The sequence below is a fragment of the Macaca thibetana genome, chromosome 13 (genome assembly GCF_024542745.1).
Source record: "Macaca thibetana thibetana isolate TM-01 chromosome 13, ASM2454274v1, whole genome shotgun sequence".
Lineage (NCBI taxonomy): Eukaryota > Metazoa > Chordata > Mammalia > Primates > Cercopithecidae > Macaca > Macaca thibetana.
The window spans coordinates 52,483,235-52,505,465 of record NC_065590.1 but is presented as its reverse complement, the minus strand read 5'-3'; the positions used below and the strand labels follow the sequence as shown (position 1 = coordinate 52,505,465).

The 22,231-nt window shown below is 42.5% G+C and overlaps 1 protein-coding gene across 3 annotated transcripts in view; it reads left to right on the top strand.

Moving 5' to 3' along the window:
- The first annotated feature begins 13,349 nt into the window (after window positions 1-13,349).
- Window positions 13,350-22,231, top strand: part of SPTBN1 (spectrin beta, non-erythrocytic 1) — a 213,406-nt gene continuing 204,524 nt past the window's right edge. Inside the window, exon 1 of one of the 3 annotated variants that reach the window (XM_050753709.1) lies at window positions 13,350-13,577. The gene's annotated coding sequence lies outside the window, so the exon portion shown is untranslated. Of the gene's footprint in view, window positions 13,578-14,267; window positions 14,350-22,231 lie in introns of those variants that run through there. The other 2 variants (XM_050753710.1, XM_050753714.1) reach the window with 2 other exon arrangements.

The following is a 22,231-nucleotide window of genomic DNA, read 5'->3' as shown; positions in this document are numbered from 1 at the left end:
ATGAATGCGCATATGCAAAGACAAAACAAAAAATACCACTTTTCTGAGATGTGGAAGTTTAGATAGCTTCTGTGCAGCCCTCAAGAAGTATTTTTTACTCAAGAAGTAAGATTCAACAGCCTTTCTGAATTTTAGCATTACGTATCTGTGAAGAGTGGCAACAGACACAGGTGATCAGGAAATACACCTTTCGCTTCTCTAGTATGGCCTCTTTAGGCCTTCCCAAACTGCTAGCCCTCTCAGCACGATTTCCGCTGAATGTGAAACGCAAACGACTTGGGAGGAGTGGGAAAGGAAAGTGTTGTGGCAAATTTAGTTTTGGAAATGTGAGATGCTACGTCTACCTCTTGGTTGATGTATGAAGCACAATAGCATATTAAAGTACCTGAAGGCCTAACTTGGTTATCTTAGCATTTTCCAAGCTGAGCTGACCACAAAACCCCATCCCCAGCTAGGCTGGGCATGAGTATTCCATGGGTTACTTTGGGAAAATACTGTCTGTGAAAGAGCATGGGCTTTTGATCAGACACAGGGTACTCAACGCTTTCTTCACCACTTAAGAGCTTTGAGGCTTTGGGCAAGTTACTTACCTCCTCTGAACCCTAGTTCCCTCATCTGAATTCTCTGGGAAATAACATCTATTACACATGATCTTTTGAAAACATAGTATCTACTTCATAAATGTTTATCCTCTTCTTTTTTTTTTTTTTTTTTACAACCCATGGTAGGAGAAACCTTTTTGTGTCTCCACATGAATTCCAAGAACCTCTCAAATATGATCACTTTCTGTCTCCAGTCTCATCTCCCGGTAACACGGAGAAGTGTTAATACTATTTTAGATTCAGACTTCCCAAAATGTAACCATACTAGCTGTGTGCCTTATGACCTGAGAAAATTCCTACCCTCTGTGTGCCTCAGAGTCCGCATCGGTAAAATGCAGGATAATAATGGCACCTACATCGTGGGGTTGTGAAGATTAAAGATTAACATTGAAGAAGCATTCAGAATAACACCTGGCATAAGGTAAGTGATCAATAACCTCAATGAAGTTACTAGTATTCTTCTAATCACATATTATGCACCAATCATACTCGACTCCTTGCTTCCCAAAGATGCCTGACGTTTTCACGTGTCCATGTCTTTGCTCTTGCTGGCCTCTTCATTTGGAATAACCTTCTTCCACGTTTTCTACTTGGTGAAATCCTAACCACCCTCCAAGGCCCATCCTGAATGCTAACTTCTCTATGCAGCCTTTCCAGATTTCCTCTAACCAGGTGTCTTCCCCCTTAAAAGAATCCCCTCTAGGCCTTGTGACTCTTTCTTGACTCTTACCATGTTCTGCTTTGTATCTAATGAGTTTTATGCTCCTGGAGGAGCCAGTGGTATTTATATACCTTCCCCACACCCCAGCACCCAGCAGTGTGATCCAGCGGGAACAATGTCAGCCTGGGAACCAGGAAGCCTGGGCTCTGGACCCAGGTCAACCACTCTGCAACTTGGGGAAGTCACTTCATAGGAGCCTTGGTTTCCTCTTATTTAAACCAGTGAGTTGGAATAGATCAGCTCTAAAACCACTTCCATCTCTAACCTGTGAAAGTTTAATATATACTCCTTGAGCAGCCATATACGTGCCTGTGGAATTTTGAGCGACTGGAAGGAACAAGGTTTGAGCCCAGAAATAACTTTTCAGAAACCCTTGATTGCTCTGCTTGTGAAAGCAGAAGACTGAAATAACCCAAATAAAGTGTGGCATATGATGGAATACTATGCAGCTCTAATTTAAAAAAGGAAGCATATCATGTGCTGATAAGGAAAGATCTCAAGGGTGTATTAAGAAAGAACAAGGAACAGATTGGTATTTGTAGTATGCTGTCTGTTGTGTTAAAAAAAAAAAAAAAAAAAAAAAAAGGAAAGAAATGGCCAGGTGCGGTGGCTCACACCTGTAATCCCAGCACTTTGGGAGGTGGAGGCAGGCAGATCACTTGAGATCAGGAGTTTGAGACCAGCTTGGCTAACAAGGTGAAACCCCGTCTCTACTAAAAATACAAACATTAGGCTGGGCGTGGTGGCTTACACCTGTAATCCCAGCACTTTGGGAGGCCCAGGCAGGCGGATCACGAGGTCAGGAGTTCAAGACCAGCCTGGCCAACGTGGCAATACCCTGTCTCTACTAAAAGGCGTGGTAGTGCGTGCCTGTAGTCCCAGCTACTTAGGAGGCTGAGGCAGGAGAATCGCTTGAACCCAGGATTCGGAGGTTGCAGTGAGCTGATATTGTGCCATTGCACTCCAGTCACTCTGGTGAAAAGAGCAAGATTCCATCTCAAAAGAAAAAAAAAAATACAAACATTAGCTGGGCATGGTGGCATGTGCCTGTAGTCCCAGCTCCTCTGGGATCGAGTAGCTGGGGCTGAGGCAGGAGAATTGCTTGAGCCTGGGAGGCAGAGGTTGCAGTGAGCCAAGATTACTCCAGCTTGGGCGACAGAGCGAGACTCCATCTCAAAAAAAAAAAAGAGAAATAACAGGAATATATATTTGATTTTCTTTATATATATATACCTAAAGAAACACTAGGCAGGCACCCTGGAAGAGAAGTACATAAGAATATTTAAAACACATTTACTTAGGGGGAATGGGATTAGGTTGTGAGATGGATGGTGACGGGGCGAGAGTGAGACATTCAATTCATTCCTTTTAATATCATTTACATTTCTAAATAATAAGTACTGCCTATATAAAGAAAAAAGCTAAAATTAAAAGAGAAATCTCTGATTGCAACAATGAGTATTTTTAACAAAACAGATGTTTATCTTTCTTGTTTCTTTTCTCCTTCCAGAGGGGCTAGGGAAGAACTAAGGAATGATTTGCTAATTTATTGATGTAATTTTGTACTGGCTATGAATTCCTGTAACAAACTTGTCATTGGAAAAGTGAGACTTGGACACTTCAGGTATCGCTGGAGTTTTCTTCTCAAGCCAGCTACATGGATCTCCAGTTCATGCTACTTGACTCAGATGGCTCAGAAACTAGAGGCTTCCATCCATCTGGGATGTAGCTGGTGATCATGTGAAAGGCCAGGGTGGCAGTAGCAGTACCTCTATTCTCTCTGGAGCATCTAGGAGAATTCAGTTCGGGAGGAGGCAAGTGGAACCCAGTAAATTATCAAATTAACAGAGGAACAACTGGAGAAGGCTCTGATTCCTCTCTTAAGTATGGCTAAAGATGGTAGGGCCTGCACTCCAATAGCTAAGAGATAATTCATAGAATGCTTCCAGATAACTTTCCTAGGCTTCCCATAGAATCTACCACTCAGACAGCATAAGTCTGTCTACCAAATTGGTAAAATTCCAGGTTCTTCTCAAATTCAGTTAACCTGCACCACAAGAAACTTAGGACCTACAAATATTTTTATTCCTTCTGTGGTGTCCCATCACAATTTGAAATTCAGTGTATGATTTTTTCAGCCTGCTTTGGTCCAAGGTCCTCTTTGGAGAGAATCCTGAAAGTGTAAATGACTTGCAGCTGAACCAGGCCCCTATTCACGGGTATGTACTGCATTAAACCCCACACCCCTGCTTGGCCTCGCCTGGGAAAGCTTCAGAAGAGCTCTTCAAAGCAGACCTCATCAAAACAAACACCCCTACCTCTACCCCCATCTCCTGTGCTCTTCAGAAAACAAACAACAATACTTCTCTGTTCACCAAACAGAAGGAGAATTTTCTGTTTAAAGTATTTTTTTCTTATTCCCTATTGGCAGCACTTACTAAGGAACGGATGACTTTCAAGTTGAGTGAACTCTGTTTGAAACATAAGCACATAAGAATCCAGGTGCTTAAAACTTTTTCAAACTTAGAGACATCCTTACAACCTTCATATAAAAAACATATTTTTAATGTTTTATTAAAACCTCTGTCAGTTTAAAGGAAAGGATCTCTTTGACCACAGATTTTGAGTAACTACATTTACAATGAAAGCTAGTAAGCAAAATGTCTAAGATGCTATTTTCCTTTCAAACTTTTGGAAACAGCTTTGGTGTTAGATGGACCTGGGTTTGAATTCTGTTTTCCTTACTTCCTAGCTGTAAGATATCAAGCAGCTGACCCAACCTCTCTGTGCCTCAATTTCTTCATTGGTAAAATGCGGATAAGAATAGTACATAGGAGCCAGGCATGGTGGCTCATGCCTGTAATCCCAGCATTTTGGGAGGCTGAGGTGGGTGAATCATTTGAGGTCAGGAGTTCAAGACCAGCCTGGCCAACATGGCAAAACCCCAACTCTACTAAAAATACAAAAAAGTTAGCTGGGCATGGGGCGCACACCTGTAGTCCCAGCTACTTGGGAGGCTGAGGCAGGAGAACTGTTTGAACCTGGGAGGCAGAGTTGCAGTAAGCCGAGATCGCATCACTGCACTCCAGCCTGGGCAACAGAGCAAAACTTAAAAAAAAAAAAAAAGAATAGTACATTGTACATATAGTTATGAGGATTAAATGAATGCATGAAACTCCTTAGCAAAGTGTCTATGTATACATATATGTAGTAAAAATAATAACGTTCAAACAATAAAAGTTACTATACTTTATTAGCTAAAATTTAGCAAATGTTTCTTCATTTTTATGAAAGTCTCCAATTTCAGACTTAAATAAAAAGGCCTTTCATTAAAATCAAACTCTTGCTTATGCTAACTCATGAGTAAAAGAAAGAACCCAAGAGAAGAAATCAGCCTGCAATCCATGAGAAGTGAGCAAGGAAAGAATTTCATGCTTCCATGACAAATGTTCAGATAGTCTTAATGTTTTTTATGATCTCTAGTCATCCTCTGAGAGTGAGATGTCTCACTTATGCCATGTATCTATACCCACACAGCATTTGAGGGTATTGGATGGGAAATGAGATTACCCCAATATCACAAGTATGGTTTAGGGGGCAAAGTGGCCAGAATCTAAGGACTCAATCCAGACAGAAGAGTTTCTCCTCAAATAAGCTACGTGGTAAACCTCTCTGTCTGACCGCTGTGGGGAAGTGATTTTTTTCTCTCTGTTTCTTACCCATAAGCCTATGGATTTCTGCAGTTTCTTGAATGAATTCTAGGTATGAACCTAACCCACTTCTGGAATTTTTTTTTTTTTTTTCCCAGACAGAGTTTTGCTCTTGTTGCCCAGGCTGGAGTGCAATGGCATGATTTTGGCTTACTCAACCTCCACCTCCTGGGTTCAAGCAATTCTCCTGCCTCAGCCTCCTGAGTAGCTGGGATTACAGGCATGCACCACCATGCCCGGCTAATTTTGTATTTTTAGTAGAGATGGGTTTTCACCATGTTGGTCAGGCTGGTCTCGAACTCCTGACCTCAGGTGATCCACCCACTTTGGCCTCCCAAAGTGCTGGGCTTACAGGGGTGAACCATCGTGCCTGGCCTGGAATTCTTTATGTAGGCCAGCAAATGATGTCAAATGTGGGGTAGGGGAGAAGCTGGTGAGTTATCTTGAGGCAATGGCACTCTGTCATTATCAAGGATTTATTTGGACTTCCAAAAGAATACCACCAGGCATGAAAATATTAGCCATGCCTACCTTCTATTTATTTAAAAAAAGCATCTTGACTTGCCACTCACAGATACCAAGGCCATTGTGATGGGGGCACTATGGGAAGCTTGGAGGTTGAAAACTTGACCTCGTTTTGGAGTGCTTACTTTGTGGCATATTCCAAATTCTAGTTGCCTTTCTTCAGTTTTCTTGAGTCTAAAGCATTAAGGATGCCAATTACTAAAGACCTCATTGACAAAGTCTAGAACAACATTGAGTAAATGGAATAGAATGTGAGGCACATATGTAATTTAAATTTCTTTAGAGACAAGTGCAATGGTGTGCACCTGTAGTCCCAGCTACTTGGAAGGCTGAGGTGGGAGGATCATCGCTTGAGCCCACTAGTTCAAGTCTAGTCTTGGCAACATAGTGAGACTAGTTTCAACAAAATTTTTTTTTCCTAATAGCCACATTAGAAAAAGAATGGTAAAATAATTTTAAAAGTAGATTTTATGTAACCCCTTAAATAAAATACAAAAAGATTAATTGCAACATATCAATATTTTTTGAGTTGAGATATGTTGCATTTTTTAACTAAGCTTCTGGAATCTGGAGTGTATGTAGATTTCATAAAATGTACACTTAAAACATGCAGATTTAAATAACCAAATTGTTCCAAACATACTTAAAAGTTTCTCAGTAACTGAAGCAATAATAAATTTTTAAATCTTAATTTTAATTAAAATCAAGTAAAATGAAAAATTCAGTTGCTCTGTCACTCTAGCCACATTTTAACTGCTGAACAGCAACATGTGGCTATGGGAAATAACTGGTGGAGGCCGGGCATGGTGGCTCATGCCTGTCATCCTAGCACTTTGGGAGGCCGAGGCGGGTGGATCACCTGAGGTCAGGAGTTTGAGACCAGCCTGGCCAACATGGTGAACCCCCATCTCTACTAAAAATACAAAAAATTAGCTGGGCATGGTGGTGGGCATCTGTAGTCTCAGCTACTTGGGAGGCTGAGGCAGGAGAATTGCTTGAACCTGGGAGGCAGAGGTTGCAGTGAGCCGAGATAGCACCATTGCACTCCAGCCTAAGCAACGAGAGCTAAACTCCGTCTCAAAAAAAAAAAAAAAAAAAAAAAAAAAAAAAAAAAAAAAAAAGAAAATACCTGGTGGCTACTGTATTGGACAGTGTAGGTTGAGATGATGAGGAAAAACTGCACATTGTCACGTGGAGAGTCATCACACTCTGAGATTTTTCCCTTCATTCTTAGATGCTACTTGCCAAAGGGAGATTTCAAAAACTTTTTTTTTTGTTAATTTCTAGTTTGGCTCCAACAGTAAAGGCTCAGAATCCTTCTTATATTTCTGTGGTGGGATAATTAACATCAAGCTCCCTGAAAGCATGCAGGTGGAATAGTTCACCTGAGAAATGAATAGTAATAAATCCTTTCTCAAGAGGCACATATAAGAAAATCTTAAAGAACATGTAGTAGCCCATTTACCTGATATGACTAGTGCTTCATTGGTCATTGATAAATGATGTTAAATGAGAAACTAATAAAAAATAATTTTTATTTTTGAATTAAATTTCTTAAAAGATTGAGGTGATAGGCATATAACATAAAATTAACCATTTTAAAGCAAACATTTCAGTGGCATTTCAAGTGTACTATGTTGTGCAACCATCACCTCTAGATCTAAAACATTTTCATTACCTCAAAAGAAAAGCCATATTGGCCAGGCGCAGTGGCTCATGCCTGTAATCCCAGCACTTTGGGAGGCCGAGGTGGGCTGATCACTTGAGGTCACGGTTGAGACCAGCCTGGCCAACATGTGAAACCCTGTCTCTACTAAAGATACAAAAATTAGCGGGGCATGGTGGCACATGCCTGTAATCCCGACTGCTCGAATCTCTTGATTCATGCGGGGTAGCATGAGAATCTCTTGAATCTGAGAGGTGAAGTTTGCAGTGAGCCAAGATTGTGCTACTGCACTGCAGCCTGGGCAACAGTGCAAGACTCTGTCTCAAAAAAAAAAAAAATCCATCAAGCAGTAGACCCCATTCCCCCACTCCCCACCCATCCTAGCTCCTGGCAGCCACAATCTGCTTTCTATCTCTAAGGATTTACCTATTCTGGATAAATAAAATCGTATGTGACCTTTCGTATCAGACTTCTTTCATTTAGCATAATGTTTTCAAGGTTTACCCACACTGTAACATGTATCAGTACTTCATTCCCTTTTGTGGCTGAATAATGTTCCATTGTATAGCTGTACCACATTTTCATTATCTATTCATCAGGTGATGGACATTTGGGTTGTTTCCACCTTTTCGCTATTGTGAATAGTCTCCTATGAACATTAATGTACAGGTATTTATTTGAGTATCTGTTTTCCATTCTTTTGGGCATATACCTAGAAATGGAACTGCTGGGTCACATGGTAATTCTATGTTCTTCTTTTTGACAGACTGCTAAACTCTTCTACAGCAGCTGCACATTTTACATTCCCACCAACAATATACAAGGCTCTCAATTTCTCCACATTTTCACCAACACTTGCTATTTTCCATCTTTTAAATAAAATTAAAGCCATCCTAGTGAATGTGACATGGTATCTCAAAGTGGTTTGGATTTGCATTTTTCTAATGACTAAAAATGTTGAGCATTTGCTGTGCAGAAGAGCTAAACAGACAACCTACAGAATGGAAGAAACTATTTGCAATCTATGCATCTGACAAAGGTCTAAAATCCAGCGTCTATCAGGAACTTAAACAAATTTACAAGAAAATAAGATAATATTTGATAAAGCCCATTAAAAAGTAGGAAAAGGACATGAACAGACACTTTTCAAAAGAAGACATACATGTGGCCAACAAGCATATAAAAAAAAAGCTCAATATCACTGATCATTAGAGAAGTGCAAATCAAAACCACAATGAGATACCATCTCACACCAGTCAGAATGGCTATTATTAATCAGTCAAAAAATAACAGGTGTTGGAGAGACTGCAGAGAAAGAGGAACACTTTTACACTGTTGGTGGGAGTGTAAATTAGTTCAATCACTGTGGAAAGTAGTGTGGTGATTCCTCAAAGAGCTAAAACCAGAATGACCATTCAACCCAGCAATCTCATCACTGAGTATATAACCAAAGAAATATAAATCATTGGCTGGGCGCGGTGGCTCAAGCCTGTAATCCCAGCACTTTGGGAGGCCGAGACGGGTGGATCACGAGGTCAGGAGATCGAGACCATCCTGGCTAACACGGTGAAACCCCGTCTCTACTAAAAAAATACAAAAAAATAGCCGGGCGAGGTGGTGGGCGCCTGTAGTCCCAGCTACTCGGGAGGCTGAGGCAGGAGAATGGCGTGAACCCGGGAGGCGGAGCTTGCAGTGAGCTGAGATCCGGCCACTGCACTCCAGCCTGGGCGACAGAGCGAGACTCCGTCTCAAAAAAAAAAAAAAAAAGAAATATAAATCATTCTATCTTAAAGACACATGCACATGTATGCTCACTGAAGCACTATTAATAACAGCCAAGACATGGAATCAACCTAAATGTCCATCAGTGGTAGACTGGATAAAGAAAATGTAGTACATATATACCATGGAATACCATGCAGCCACGTAAGAACAAGATTATGTCCTTTGCAGAAACATGGATTGAGCTGGAGTCTGTTATCCTTAGCAAAGTGATACAGGAACAGAAAACCAAATAGCGCATGTACTCACTTATAAGCAGGAGGTAAATGATTACAACACACAGACACAAAGAGGGGAACAATAGATACTGGGGCCTTCTTTAGGGTGAAGGTTGGGAGGAGGGAAGAGAATCAGAAAAAAATGACTATTGAGTACTAGGTTTAGTACCTGGGTGATGAAATAATCTGTATAACAAACCCCTGTGGCACAAGTTTACCTGTTTGCAAACCTACACATATACCCCAAACCGAAAATAAAAGTTTTTTAAAAAAAAAAAAAACCAACAGAATTTTCTGAATGGTTAAAAAAAGTAACATATGCACAACATAAAACTTACCATTTTAACCATTTTAATACAGTTTAGTGGCATTATGTACATGCACGTCGTTGTGATACCATCACCACCATCTATCTCTAGAACTTTCTTCATCTTGCAAAATAGTTATGTTTAATAATTAATATGCAATGCCCAGGTATACAGCTCTGATATGCCACCTCCTAAGATATCTCTGGCACTTAACTAGCTGTGAGAACTTGGGCAACTCATTTGGCCATTCGGTCATCCACAGAATGGGGTTAATATTTACCCCACAGAACTGGCAAAAGGACAAAATAAGATAATATTTGATAAAGCATTTCAAAAACTGGAAAACATTTTATGGTTGATATTATTATTATTAACATAGAAAATGTGAAGATCTTTTATAGAAAGCTGACACCATTTATTGTGATCATTTTATAAATAGTATTGTTATACATTTAGATTACCATCTATTCAGATTTATTACACATATCTTTTACTTTTTGGTTGGTTGATTGTATCCCCTACTAGAATGGAAGATCCATGAAAGCAATGATTTTTTAAAATTATTTTACCCATTGCTCTATTTCAGAGCTGAGAAGAATATAAGGCATATCCATCTCTTGGATAATGAAAGAATTACTTTATACAAGAGTAAATATGTTATTAGTGGTTAAAGAATATTCATTCATGATAATGATAGTTTACATATAAGTCTTTAGGTTTTCCCAGTGCAAAATTAATACATGTGAATTCCCAAATGAAATATATTTTAAATATGAGTAAATTTCCCAGACTAGTTCAGCGCTAAAAGAAAGCAAGTTTAGGAGTAAATAGGAATTTTTAAAATATATGCAAGTTTTCAAAATATGTTCTGATTTTAAAGTTTTGGGCTATTATCAGTACAATAAAAGATGGGTTTTAATTGGGTTAATATAATATAAAAAAAGGAAATACTTAGAATATCATTCTCTTTTCTAAATAAAACAGGTTGTAGTAGACAATACTGTTTATCAATATCTTTTTATTTTATTTCATTTCATTTTTTGAGACAGAGTCTCGCTCTGTCACCCATGTTGGAATGCAGTGGCGCGATCTCGGCTCACTGCAACCTCCACCTCCCAGGTTCAAGCGATTCTCCTGCCTCAGCCTCCAGAGTACCTGGGACTATAGATGCGTCCCACCATGCCCGGCTAATTTTTGTATTTTTAGTAGAGATGGGGTTCTGCCATGTGGGCCAGGCTGGTCTTGAACTCCTGACCTCAGGTGATCCACCCACCTCAGCCTCCCAAAGTGCTGGGATTACAGGCATGAGCCACTGTGCCCAGCCTTCCCCTACGTTTTGAATGGAAAGTTAAAATGATAATTTATATCTGCAAAAATTTTGTAATAAAGTATTTGGATGGGAGATAAAGCCATATGCAATCACATGGTTTTAAAAACGGAGAGCAGTATGTTACAAACATGCTATTGCAGACTTCTAGGTTCCTTTAAATCAACCCCGATTCTAATATGAGAAGAAACTTAACAAAGCCGCTTCTGAGATACGTGGGAATAATCCTTCCGAACTGTTATCACTGACTAAGGCTTTTTATCTTTTTCAGATTTTGCCTTCCATAAAGATGTCTTCTCCAATAATTTTTCCAGTTGTGCTATCTTTTCTTTGAATTGTTACTTCTTTTTGGTCGTTGGTATACTGAGTTCTGCGGGGTGATTTTTTGCACCTAAGGGTAAGAATTCAAAATTGTGAGGCAGGTATTTATAGTAGAACTCTGAATCCTCGTCTTTCACATTTTTGGAATAATTACTGAGGCTTTACTAGAGTACCTTGCTAAGGTGTGTGTGGCTTTTTTTTTTTTTTTTTTTAAGGAAATTAAAAAACAACATAAGTGGGAGTGGAATGGGGTAAGGGAGGTGAATCATCCATCAAATAAAAATTTATTTAAGTACCGTTGTCTGTGATAAAGGAATTATTTAAGAGTCATCGTTTCAGAATAACACTGGAAGAATTAGTTTAAATGCATGCACTTCCCAATATTGTTACTGTTTTCTTTGGTATCTCACTAACATTGTAGGTGGGGAGGTGCTGGGGTCTATGGTAAAAAATAAATAAGTGCTTTATTTTTTGCTTTCTAGTGGATTTCCCTTATTACCTAATGAGGGCAGCAGCTTACAAGTTGATTCTGTTCAATTCAACAAATGTTTTTTTAGTATCTCCTAAGCGCCTGCTATATGTACAGAGTGAAGAAAGAACGAACCCTACCCTTAGAGAGTTTACCGTGTGGCTGTGTTGATTCACCTTCTGAGAAAAAATGTTATTTGCTTTCCTCAATTTTTTTCCTATCTATCAAAAGTAAACGTAGGTTCAAACATTCAAACCTATGAAGGCCTAAAACGAAGAATCACCTTCAGTTTGCTGTGTAAATTTCATTAAGTTTTATTTTAAAATATTCATTTAAAAATACAAACATATAAACTCATCAGACCAGGTTCTAGTGATCTGAGATAGAAGCATGGTCCAAACTACTTGACTGCCTTGTATTTTTGTTTTGTTTTAATCCAGGTGATCAGGTCTTTATGGGGAAAATCCCTGGTGTTTTTTCAAACAGGAAGGGCCCTCCTCCCTCTGAATGCCCGCAGTGCCGCCTTGTGCACCTTACAGAACAAGGAGAAAGTCAGTTTCTTCAAACTGTTTTCTAAAGAGCGTTTCCATTCGGGTTCCTGGTGATTCCACCATCTTTTCTTCACAATAGTGACGGTTCTGGAATTTCTACACAGTTTGAGGGGCTGACGGGGTAGACCAGGTGACTGGGAAGGGGCATGGCACATGACAAAAATTCGAGGAAACGTCCAGTTTCTTTTTCAAGGAATGCGCACAGGGGAAAACGCAAGTCCCCACGCCATCACGGGCCCTCCGCCGCGGCCGGACGACCCCACTCTCGGGAATGACTGGGCAGGGCACCTGGCCTCAGGTTCGAGCGGAGCCTGCGCTGAGAGGCAGGAGTTGGGTGGATGAACCACTTGTAGGGTCTGCTCCCAGCTACCCAAAGCGAAAGGGTGGGCGAAAAAGCATTTGCAAAAGAAGAATACGTTAACCTCGCCAAGGAACGACCCCCACCCACCCTCCAGCGCCCAAGGTTTCCCACGAAGAGGTCGCCGTCGCCCTTCTCTTCTCCAAGCCGGGCAGAACCTGTAAGGCATCACCACCTGCATCTCAAACCAACTAAGCAAGTGACGCTCCAAAGCCTCCCTAAACACCCTCTCTCCCCCGCATTCCAAACGCAACATCAAGGGCGAAAAGAGGCTGCATAAGTCACGTAGAAAATTAGACCGCCTCTTTCCATGGCGATAATCGAATTAGCCTCAAATTAAACGTGAAATTGGCCCTCTCCGGCTGTGGGGACAAAGCCCCTATTGTCCTGCTCGGGTAGCGGCAGCAGCAGTGCCCACCCCGCCCCGGCCAGCCTGGTCCCCGCCGCTGGGAGGATGAAGTCCGGGATGGGCCCTGGAAAAGCCTCGGCTGGAGAGGACGAGAACGCGCCCGAGGCTCGGCTCCCTGGCCGAGCGAGCGCCGGGTGGGCAGCTGCGGGGCTCGGGGCAGCAGGAGAGGGCTGGCGAAGCCGAGGGAGCGGGCGGGAGGGGGGAGGGAGGAGGGAGGCAGGAGTGCGGAGGGCGTGCGGGAGGGAGTCCGCGAGTGCGCGTGTGTGTGTGTGCGCGCGCGCCCGCCCCGCGCGCTCCTCTCCCCGCCCCTCGCCCCCTCCCTGCGAGCGCCCTCCTCTCCTCCTTCCCCCGCCCCCCGCGCTCCCGCCCAGCCCCCGGAATCAGTGCAGCTGTTGCCGTGCAGGCTGCGGATTCCTCCAGTCCCTCCCTCGGCCGCCTCTCCTCCCGGAGCTAGCGCGCAGCCCTGCGCAGCAGCGCCCACTGGTCCCGTCCTGTGAGCCCCGGCCCCAGCCGCGGACAGACCCGCGGAGTCGCCTCCCGGCCCACCCGCCCGGCCGCCGAGGAGCGGGAGGAGGACGGGACCCCGGCGCCCCCACCCCATCCCCGGGAGGTAGGTAGGGGGCCCGAGGTAGGGAGATGCCAACTCACTGGGGCTGCCTCCCGGGCAGGCTCCGCGGCGTTGGACTGGCGGGAGGAGGGGCGCGGGCCCAGGGCCGGAGAACGCGGCTGCCCGCCTGCCCTGCGCCCGGGGAGCCGCGTGGGGGCAGGGAGGCTGCAGAGCCCGGGCGGGGGCGGCGCGGGGAGCCCGGGTCGCGGGTGCTCATTGGTACTCGGGTGATGCGGGACGAGGGGCGGCAGGCTCTGCGGTGAGGCGGCCGCAGATCCGCCGTGCGCACCGCTGCCGCCCGGCCCCGGCCCCGGCCCCGGCCCCAGCCCCGGCGATTCCTCCTCACTGCCTCCGCCGTCGCCTCCCTGCAGCCGGGCGCGGCGGCCCCTGGCGCGGAGGTGGGTGCGGAGCGGGCAGCAGGAGGGTCTATTTTCAGGTGCCCTCCCTGTGGCCCCGCGGGTGGGGAGCGGGGGCGGCTGTGACAGGGCCGGGCTCTGCGCGTAGCGGTGCAGGGGATGCGGCCAGGCGTGGTCCCGGCTGCGCCGCGCTGCAGCTGAGCTGGAGGCGGCGGCCCCGCGCCCCCACCCCCGCCCAGTCCCAGCGCTCGCTACCCTTCTGCGCCCGCCCCCCCGCCCTTTCTGCCGTCCCCACTCTCCCAGGGCTGGGCGTGAGCCGCCTCCGGGCGCCGAGCCGCTGCTGCGCCCGCCCTTCAGCTCCAGCCACCCTCTCTTCAACAGGTTTGTCTCAGCGCGGGGACCCTCCGGGCCTGCCTTGGGTAGGTGGGCTGGAAGCCCCTCTCGTCATCACCCCCCACACCACGCCCACGGCCCTCTTTTAGGGGGCGCCTTCTCTTTGTTTTTGTGATAGGAAGGGTGCCAACTGCTGCCATCAGATGGGGAGGGGGTGGGGATCAGAACGCAAACCTCTGTCCATTATTTTTCCAACCCAAAGCCAGGCCAGATAGTGAGGACGGGGTGCGTGTGGGGGTGCTTTGGCGGAGGAGAAAATTGAATTCGGTGGGGTTTATTTGGGAGGGGATGTGCTTTTTTGGCAAGATGGATGGCTCACGGTGCCCTCGCCGTGATGCAGCACAATGCAGCAGTATCGCAGCTTCCTTGGTTCTCGCTGGCGGGGCTTGGCGGCCGCTCGGCGCCTGCGGCCCCCGCCCGGCCCCACCCAGGCCCGGGGCTGCCCTTGGCCGAGGCCTGAAGCTGCTACTACGTTGTCCTGCAGCTTCTGCTGGATGTGGCGTCAGGAGGACCAGGTCACCTAGGTGTGAGCAGGGGAGAGTCTTCTCTTTTGGGATCATCCCTCCTGCACCTCTCGTTGGGCTGCGCTCATTCGGAGGGGCGCCCTGCAGCACCAATGCAGGCAGAGGGGAGCCGGCCTGCGGATGCGGATCGGAATCTGATCTGCGACCAGGGGACCTGAGCCATAGGGAGGGGCTGCAGGAAGGACGGGGCCCAGTGGTGTGCGGAGGCAATGGTGCAGTCAGTGTGGGGAGTCGCAGCGTTATTCTGTGGATCATCCATAATGTATAACCACAACCCAGCTATGCATTAATTTCTTTCTACATGAAAAGTTGGTGTTTATTAATTGGACCTTCGCAACTGTGACATTACAGTACCTCTTCTGTCTTTGGTTAATACCAAGCATGCATTTTTTCTATAGGAAACCATTTTATAAATGAAATGATTAATGTGTTTTAGTTTTTATGTCACTAAGACATTTATAAGTATGTTAAAATTCAGTAGGTTGTTTTAAAAGGAATGTATATGTTTTTTAATGGATAGTAAATGATTCCTTTAGCCTGTATTTGTTTTGTTTTCATCGTTTGCTCTTTCTAAGTCAAGTACAATTGCATTATTTGGATGCTTTATTAAGGATTATTAGGTGTATGAGTGTCATGATGGAGGGTAAGTTGGTATTCAGATTTCTGTTGATTCAGATAGCCGAGTTTAGTGTCCAGGCGTAACTAATGGGATTATGACAGTAACAGGCTGCGTTTGTGTTTGTTTATATGTATTTTTTGTATACATATTTTTCACAGCTGTGACTGTGGAGAGGGTGGAGAAGGGCAGACCACCAAGGCCTCTTGACTGGTATCTAGTTAGGAGGAGATGGTTCCCAATGTTCTCATGTTTGGTCTCGGCCAGGACACAGGGAATTTCCCTTCTAAATGCCATTTCTATAATTCATTTATTCCGTGTGGGATGGCAAATGGGATATATTTCAAATGTCAACCCAGGCTTTTCTAAAATGTGTAGGTGAAAAAGGAAATTTCAGTATGCTAGTTGGAAGGGAAGGTCAGTGTTTGCAAGCCAAGGGCGTGCCTGCTTGTGTTTTTAAAAATTTCTAGTGAATCCAAGTTAGTGGCTTTTGATTTCATGTGGCTCTGCAGAATAGAACTGCATGTGCATTGTGTGGTGTATGTGCATTATTTTGAGTTTCTGTTAGAGAAACTCAAAATATGAAACTCCCGTTAAAGTATGGGACTTTTTGTGCTGGTTGTATAAAATCGTGTTGCGTACAGATTTTTATGAATGTTGTTCCCATGGATCATCCAGACGTTTTGGATTTACTATGTTGTAAGAAATATCCTGTGTTGATGTCACAGGAGGTTTAGCTGTTCTGACTTACACACCAGGTGCAGAATTCTGTTGGGTTAAGCTCTTTGTAACTCTGTCATTGCTGGAGTGACCAAAACCTTCATCTGAAAGGAGAAGTATTGGGCAGTGAAGGAACTGCTGTCACTAGGTCGTCTCCCACAGTTGAGGTTTTCTATGAAGAGCTTCTCTTGGGCAAGACTAGTAACAACTATCTGTGATGTTGTAGAGCAAATGAGAAGACCTCATTCTGCTTGTGACACATCCTGAGTAGAGGCTTGGCATTGGCAGAGCTTCCTGGAAGGGTTTGTAGAGTGGTTGCTTTGTCTTGATGTATGAATGTATGACTTTACATGTGGAAGTACTATTTTGAAGTGGAAGGATTTTACTACTACTCAACATAGACATGATTAGTGGAAATCATTCAGTGTGGATACTGTCAAAATAATTTTAAGCTTTTCTTTTTAATAGCGTATTCTTATAGAACATTTTAAAGCCTGTTTTTTTTTTTGGTTTTTTTTTTTTTTACGTGCAATGGCGTGATGCTCCTTTAATTATGTTGCACCGTAACTAGTATCTTCATTTTAATTGGGCTTTATTTAATGTTCTGTGGATCTCCCTATGATAGCCCTAGTTTCTTTCACTACGTTTTTGGGAATGCAAACCATTCTTCCATAAGGAAGGGGCTAACTACCCCTGTTAGAAGGGTGAGCTTTGTAGGTCTGTGGAAGTGAGTAAAGCATCTCATGGATTTTTCCTGTAAGTTTTCAGTCTTTGCCTTTTCTCAGGGCATCTTTTATTTGCAAAAGACCTAGTTTAGTACTCTGATTTTTCTGGTAGCACTTGTTATTATATTTAAATTTTTATTATGTAGGAATAACATCATCAATTTTTTTTCTACTCAGTGGTTAAAGGAAATTATGCCAGTTAGATATACCTGTGTTTCTATTTTTTAAACATCTCTCGAGAAGCCATTTTCATAATGTCCTTTGCTATCATAGTGAGATTCACGGACCTCCAACATTAGAATCTCCTGGGAGCTTGTTACAAACGCAGATTCTTAGGCACCACTCTGAACTCAGCCAATCGGAATCAACATTTTAACAAGACCTTTAAGTGAGTTGTATACACATTGAATGAAGAAACTCTATTCTATTCCTTCAGCAAAGGGACCTCAATATCAAAAGTTTCCTTCTTGCATTTTCCTTTCTTTTGCTGAAGTATCAGCACATTTTTTTTCTTGATGGTGGTGACAGAAGTGAGGCACTCACTGTAAAATATTTGTTTAATACAAAATTATTTTATAAAGCTGTTCTTTAATTCTTGGTGGAAGAGTCCTATATACCATGGTTTATTTATATTAATCAGTGTTTTAGGTTCTTTTGTTAAACACCTCTGAAGTTGAAAAACAGTTTTTTTCCCCTCTGAAAGAAGAAGGCATTGGTTTTGAGACATCAGAGCTGGAGCCCAGGAAGCTCACCCCTGAGCAAAGGGTCCCCTCTGCTCCCTCTGCTCTGCTCTGGCATCTTGATGTCTGTCATCTGATATAGTCAATGTCCTGCCCTCTCGTCCAGTCTTTTCTTAGAGTTGTTTTTTGAATCAAGTAATTGGTAGGTACAAAATAATGTTCCTAAAATATATGTTAAAGAATCGTAAACCAGCTGGGCACAGTGGCTTATGCCTGTAATCCCAGCACTTTGGGATGCCGAGGGGGGCAGATCAGTTGAGGTCAGGAGTTCAACACCAGCCTGGCCAACATAGTGAAACCCCATCTCTACTAAAAATACAAAAATTATTTGGGCATGGTGGCAGGCGCCTGTAATTCCCAGCTACTCGGGAGGCTGAGGCAAGAGAATCACTTGAACTGGGGAGGCGGAGGTTGCAGTGAGCCAAGATCATGCCACTGCATTCCAACCTGGGTGACAGAGTGAGACTCTGTCTCAAAAAAATAAAAAGAATCATAAACCAATGGACACTCAGGTAACCACCAGCTAGTTCAAGAAGAGCCTTATACATCCAGAGCCCACCTCCATCATCCCATCTGAAACAACCCCATCCTGAATTTTATGCTTATCATTCCCTTCTCTATGGTTTGTCCTTTTTAAAAAATCTTGATTGTGTATGATTTTGAACTTTATATCAACGAAATTATACTTTATGTATTTTTCTGATTCACCTGTTTAGATTAACCTTCTATTCCCAAGGTTTATCCATTTCATGGCTGTATTTCATTCAGTTTCACTTGCTGTATAGTATTCTACCATGATTTATTCATTCTACTCTACATGGAGATTTGGACTGATTCCAGTTTTTTTGCTATTGTACAAGGGTTGCTGTGAGTGGTTTTTGTATATGGCTCTTGGTACATATGTGGAGGCACACACACCTACTTGCTGTCTCTAGGGAATGAAATTTTCTGGATCACAGGGCATGTGCATCATCAGCCTTAATAGAGAGTGCCAAACTGTTTTTTACGAAGTGGTTGATTGTGTTCCCACTAGCCGTAAGTATTACAGTTGTTCCACAGCCTTGCCAGTGCTTCACATACCAGGCTTGAAAATCTTGTCCAGTGAAATGTTATCTCATTGTGATTGTTATTTGCAATTTCTCTGATTATTGAGGTTGAATGTCTGTTTACATTGTTAACCATTTGGGTTCTTCCTTTTGCGAAGTACCTGTTCAGTCTTTTACCCATTTATCGATTTGTAGTTCTATATGTAGGTTACCTACTAATCCTTTGTGGATCTTATGTCTTGCGACAATTACTTCTCAGCTTGTGTTTTTTTTTAAACTCGAATTTGTGATTTCTTTTGATGATCAGTTATTTGTAATTTAGCAGAGTCGTAATCAGTATTTTGTCCTTTAAAGTTTGTGAGGATAATTTTGTTATTGCAGAAAAGTTTTTCTTTGTTTGGAAAGAGCATTCGTTTTGGAATCAAACAGGTTCTGGGCCCAAATCCTAATGGTGTTGTATACTAGCCTTATGGCTACTGCTAGGTACTGGCTTTGAGCTAGTTACTCACTCAAGACCACAGTTTGCTCATTGGAAAAATTGAAATAGTATTAGTTTATCTTACAGTTATGAGGCAGCAGTGTACAGTTCCAGGCACATAGTACGTGTTTGATTGATAAGAGTTCATTCCTTTCTCTTGGGACTGCCTAAGCACTATGACCCACTGATCCCTTTTGGTATACTTTGCAAAAACTACCTAAACATTTTTATGTCTGGAGAGCTATTAAATGGCTTATTCTAACTTTTATTTTTTAAAAGGCTGCATTACCAGTGGCATTTATGTATTGATTACTACAGTCTGAAGAGACCACTTACTAGAAACCCTTATCAGTTTAGATTCCGCTTCTTGAAAGTAATATATTTGTACGCAGTTCTTTTGACCATTAAGCATTTATAGTATTAATGATCTCCCTTTGCTCCTACTCTGAGATTACTTTGTAATATTGTTTTTTATTTAATGAATAATTATTGGATACATTATCTTGCCAGGACTTGAAGTTGTTATGGTTTTTGGACTGGCTTAAAGTTGAATAAGAATTAGTTCCTGAATCAAAAGACCGTATACTTTAGTATATAGAATATATTTTATGTACCATACACAGAAGGTAAAATACCTTTTACAGGCTGGATGTGTGACTTGGGCAAACCCTTAACCCTCTGGTCTCAGATCTAATTTTATAAAATGAAAGACTTAGATGAAATCATAGTAGGGGTTAAAACATGGCACATGGCATCACTCGCTTCTGTTCCTGGCAGCCATCGAAAATCAGTAATGGTACTCTTTTTCCGCTGAGCTGAGATAGAGTCTCAGTCATATTCTCGACATGGTGTTCCAGGCAATAACTACCAGTCGATTAAATCTGGCATTCAGTTTTTAAGCTCCTGTACACTTCTAAATTCTGTGATTATAATATACTTGAGAAACTCATTACCTTGGCAGTGTTCAGAATACAATGAGACAGGAAGAAACTAGAAGCAAGGAGACAGGAGAGAAGTGGGAGTCCAGAAGTAAAGGGAGCAAGTTACAGTGGTCAGGCCAAGGGAACAAGAAGGAGAGGAGAGATGGGAGAATGGTTGTGAAGGCCCAATCCTATGCCAAGCTATTTGTAGGGTGAATGGATGGGAGGATGGATGGGAGGTGGACCTAGTGGGTGAGGAGCTAAGCTAAGGTGATAAAGATTTCAAATTTGAATAATGACAATGAGCGTGTTTGGTGATGATGACGGAAACAGACAAGTCAAGGGCATGAGTGGATATTTGGGAGGAATATCAGTTTCACATTAATATCAGTGTTTGAGTTTGAAGTTCCAGCAGAACCCTCAGTGGAGGTGGAGAGAGGTCATGGCTAGAGAGGCTGATGGGAAGCTTTGGATGGAGGGGCCCTGGGCCCCAAGCTTCAGGCTCTTTAGTTACACAACCCACCCACTTCGCTCACACACTAAGTGACCTTGGGCAAACTGCCTAGATTTCTTTGTGTCCCTCAACATCTTCATCTGTAAAATAGTCGTAATGAGAGTACCTAGCACATAGGATTATTAAAGCCAAATGAGGTAATTCAGCACTCATCACAATAAATTTTAATAATTATAAAATGTCGAATTTCTGCTTAGTTTGACTTAATTTTATGCTTTCTTTCAAATAAGCAGTTTGATTTGTTTAGAAAAGATACATTCTAGCAAATAATCATTTAGGTAAATAATACTAAGTTCAGTCTATATTAAACATGTCCCTATACATCATGTCAAAATAATAGGAAATGAAAATCTGATTAATATATATGTATTTTTTAAACAAACAAGAAAATGCTAAAGCCCTGGAAGCTAAGGAAAGGATATGAGCAGATAGTTTATAAAAGAAGAAATCAAGGAGGCTGATAACTGTAAGTTCAAACTCACCAGTGTATGAAATACAGACCAAAATAATCAATTAATTTTTCCACTTAATGGATAGATAAAATGCTCTGGGCTGCTGTGAGATGGGAGCTCTGCATCACCTGTTGAGAGCATATTTTGATTAATACAAAGTTAGGGGAAACAGTTGGGTTATATATACGTAACAGAAGCCTTAAATACTTACACCTCTTGAACTGAAATCTCACATGTTGCTTGGTAACCTAAAAAAGCAATTAAAAATAAGGACAAGTTTTTAAACAAGGATTTTCTTGGCAACATTAATAGTGAAAAGGGGAAATTTTTTAAATGGAGCATAATCAGATAAATTATGGCACAGCTGTGGGGTGGAATTCAATATAGTGCTTAAAATAATGGTTTGGAAGAATATTACTGAGATGGGATGATGCCGATAATACAGGGGTTACTGGACATATTTGGATGCAAAACTGTATAGTGTAGTATAATCCTAGTTTTATTGTATTAAGTAAAAGACTGGAAGGAAATACATTAAAATGTTAATAGTTTGCTTTGGATGGTAGGTTGATGAGTGATTTCCTCTCTTGTATGAAAGGAAATTCCCATGACTTAATGTTTCTCTTTTTGAGTTTTGAAATATTTCACAGTAGAGAAGAATACAGTAAATAATACAGGTGACCATAAGGACCATTTTTGTTTGTTTTGTTGTGTTGTGTTTTGTTTTGTTTTGAGACAGAGTCTTATTCTGTTGCCCAGGCTGGAGTGCAGTGACACGAACACAGCTCCCTGCATCCTCGACCTCCCGGGTTCAAGCGATCATCCCGCCTCAGCCTCCCAAGTAGTTGCAGGCGTGCACCACCACACAGGGATAATTTTTAAATTTTTTTTTTTTTTGTAGAGATGGGGTTTCACTGTGTTGCCCAGGCTGGTCTTGAACTCCTGAGCTCAAGTGATCTGCCTGCCTTGGCCTCCCAAAGTGTTGGAATTACAAACGTGAGCCACTGCGCCCAGCCTTAGGCACCATTTTTTAATAATTAAAAAAGCAATCAACACTTTAAAAATTCTAATTTTTAAAAAGGAAAGAAAATGTAAATCTGTCCAATTGTAGATCATTATTAAGAAATAGTTTTAAATCCAGTGATTGTTATATCTGTCCTTCTTTGCAGTTTT